At 44.1% G+C, this 3,542-nt stretch overlaps 1 protein-coding gene across 1 annotated transcript in view; it reads left to right on the top strand.

Annotated features, from left to right (window-relative positions):
- LOC123956876 (phospholipid transfer protein) overlaps positions 1–3,542 on the top strand; it is an 11,600-nt gene that overhangs the window by 139 nt on the left and 7,919 nt on the right. The gene's annotated exons all lie outside the window — the stretch shown is intronic.

The following is a 3,542-nucleotide window of genomic DNA, read 5'->3' on the forward strand; positions in this document are numbered from 1 at the left end:
GTGCCGTTCACACTACACGACTTGCCGTCTTGTGACGGGAGTCTTGAAGTCGTCGTGGCGTTCACACTACGTGACTGATCGATGAAGGGGGGTCACACGCTACGGGAGCTGACAGCGGCTGTGTCACCCGACGCTGGTCTCCAAACCACGTTCGGTCAAGAAAACACACCTGAAATGTGAAACAGGAAATGACGCGACCCTACACAGGAAACAGCTGTTTGTTATTCTAAAGACAATGACTCTGGTTGAAAGGATGGATCAGCACACGCAGGTAGCAGCAGTCTGAGCTACAGAGAGAGCTACCTGCTCTCATTGGCTGGATGTGGATGTCGAGTCAGCAGACTCTTCCAGATATTTGGCAGGCTAGATATCTGGCTGGCGTCGGCGATGTGTCAGAAATGTGTCGGAGAACTGTTTTGATGCGTCGTTGAGTAGTTCACACATAACGACTGGCGACTACCCCTGATCACAGGGGTTGCCGAGCAGCAAAACGCCTAGTGTAAACTAGGCTCTCCTTCTCAACTCTCCGTCCCCCTCCCCTTGGCTCACACGACCTCCCTTTGGCCTACCAGGAACAATAACAACCATCCCTCTTAACTCTCTGCCAATTACAGGTACGAACACAGTTGATTGACAGGCATCTAAACATATCGCACATTCACTGACATCCTGGATCATTGGAAAACAGAGTGCTTATGGTAAACAGCCCTTTCTGCTTTAGAGAAAGGTCTTACTTAACAATAAGCACCAACTAGTCATCCAGTCTCTTACAGTATATATGGATCAGGGTACTTACTTACAGAATGTAAGATTCAATTATATAATAACAAAAGGAATATAGAAGTAGAATAAGTTTGACCCATTAAAATAATAATTAAATAAAAAGAAGGAATTGAGCAAAGGGCAAAAGCAAATTATATTCAGACATAAGGATGCAGAGTTTCCTGGCGTCACACTTTGACCTTTTGTTTTAGTGCATTTCACAATGAGGTAGTGAAACAACATTTATTTAGTATTATGTAGTATATAGTATTTAGTTCTGATGATATTGTTAACTAACTGGGTTATTGTTACGGGGTTTGAAAAAGAAATCTATATTTATGGATGTTTGCGGTCGTGTCACAAGCATACTTTTCTTCCTTTCTACCTTTCTGTGGGTCTGCCGATCAAAATGTTACTGCCACAAGGAATTGTGGGACGGCATCATCTCCTTTCCCTATTGTAAAGGATGGCGCAGAGTACGCTATGTTAGAGGAGGTAAGAAAGGAGCACATAGAGACCTGGACCAGCTCTCATGGGGGCTGCCGCTCAGTCAGGAGCCTTCCTCTGGGCCGCAGCCTAAATCCTCTTCTCTGTTTAATTTAAGCTCAGCAGTAAACAGTTAGCGGTTAGCCAGATGTCCAGATGTGGGTAGCTGTTTGGTGATTGGCTGTCGTCGCTGAGCTGTAATTAAACACACAGATTACAGACTAAGTGTGCGTCGTAATGTATTTCTGTACTTCTGAGGACATTTGGCTCTTCAAAGGCTGTTTAAAGCTTCAGACCTTATCATTAATGTGTGTGTCTTCTTCGGGTTCCGACGTCGTGACTTTGTATAAAGCTGGCTCGTGTTCAGACCAACATGTTAAATTACCCTCAGAGGAAGACTGTGTCCTGTTTGATCTCTCAGGTCCAGTGAAAATAGATCTCGTCTTCTCACGACATCTGCCACTGACTTCTTTGACTATTTACCTCAACATCTCATTAATTCATAAATGAATAATGATCTAATTTAGATATTTTAATGGGATGTTAAAGCCACAATAATGGATAAGTTAGTGAGAATTAACCCTTCACCACCGAACTCCACCATGTTGTCTACACATTCTGTGTGCTAGGGCCACCTTGTTTGCTGTCTCAGTGATACCAATGAATGTTTCTCTTGTGAACAGCGTGGCAGCTCACCAGTATGACAAAATGAACATGAAAGCAGGTTAGGGGTATGGCTAAGGTTAGGGACAGTAGCTCAGATACACTGACATTTCAATGATTGCTCATGATCAATTCTCCAGTCCGTGAGGGTCTGCATGCACCTCTGCACAGAAGGTAAAAAGTGTCAGAGACTCTGTACGTGAATGAGACCTCCTGATGCTTTGAGCAACTCAAACATAAAATAAGACATTTGAATAAAATCACAGGGACAGATTTACAGTAGAACTGTTCAGCGTCTCTTCCTGCCGGACTGTTGCTGAGATTCATCAGTTCGGTTTGTTTTACTGAGAGAAAAGGTCAGGAGTGTCGGGAGGCTGCTGAGAGTGAAAGGGACAGAGGGGAGGGGCTGTTGTGAAACAGAGGTTACTGCAGTTCAAGTTGAGAATGTGTTCAGCTCTGAGCTATGGAGAAACCGAGGGAACAAAAACCCTTAAATGTGTTCGTTCATTGTGACCTCTTACCTCAGTGCACTGCTGCAACTTCCTGTCAGAAATGAAATTGCCATGTGGCCATCATTTTAAATCGGTGTCAGTTAAACATGACATGTTGCACAACTGCATCAACCTGCAACCCTCTCTATCAAAGGAGCAGAGCAGCTTTCAACACCAACAGATCAGATCTTCACTATCGAAAAACATCTGGAGGTCACAATAAACAGTATAACATCTGTTGAAAGCAGCAAAAGTCACAGATCACCACTACACAGAAACCATAGACAGGGACTACAGTTTGAGACTTAAGTCGCCCACACAGTGACCTTAGACTCGACTTGAGACTCGTCCTCAAAAGACTTAGGCTCCACTTGGACTCGAGGTGCGGGACTCGCGAACAATGTTTATTTTTAGGAAACGTCAGATGAGCTTGCTATTATTCCCCTCCCTGCGTTACCTATAACCTGCCTACGTAACACGTAGTATCAGCTGCATGCGGCCGCACGAGGGAGAGGACAACAAACAGCGGCAGCTGCTGAGCCATTCATCATAAACTTTGACTTTAAAACTTCATCCAACAAAACAAAGAAGCGCTGAAACCAAAATATGTTAGTGAACATATTTAGCTTAGCAATGGCCATCAAACGTTAGCTTGCTTCCTGCTTTAGCTACGACCTACGAGAGGTTAGGCCCGACTGTCATTCCTTATGAAAAGATGAATGAGCGTTTGTTTACTTGCCAAACTTGTGGTGGACAATTAACATAATCATTTACGTCCCGCTGGCTGTCATCACGTTAATTATTAACACGGGCTGCAAACAGGTTACAGGTTTATTGGTGATCACGTAACATTAGTTTTAGTTCATTAATGTTACACTGAGAAAAGATGATGCAGTGCCCTCTAGGGTGCCCCAACGTTTAATTAAACATGATGCCGTGCCCTCTAGGGTGCCCCAACGTTTAATTAAACATGATGCAGTGCCCTCTAGGGTGCCCCAGTGTTTAATTAAACATGATGCAGTGCCCTCTAGGGTGCCCCAACGTTTAATTAAACATGATGCAGTGCCCTCTAGGGTGCCCCAGTGTTTAATTAAACATGATGCAGTGCCCTCTAGGGTGCCCCAACGTTTAATTAAACAT

Source organism: Micropterus dolomieu, linkage group LG18 (genome assembly GCF_021292245.1).
Source record: "Micropterus dolomieu isolate WLL.071019.BEF.003 ecotype Adirondacks linkage group LG18, ASM2129224v1, whole genome shotgun sequence".
In the NCBI taxonomy this organism is placed as follows: Eukaryota; Metazoa; Chordata; class Actinopteri; order Centrarchiformes; family Centrarchidae; genus Micropterus; species Micropterus dolomieu.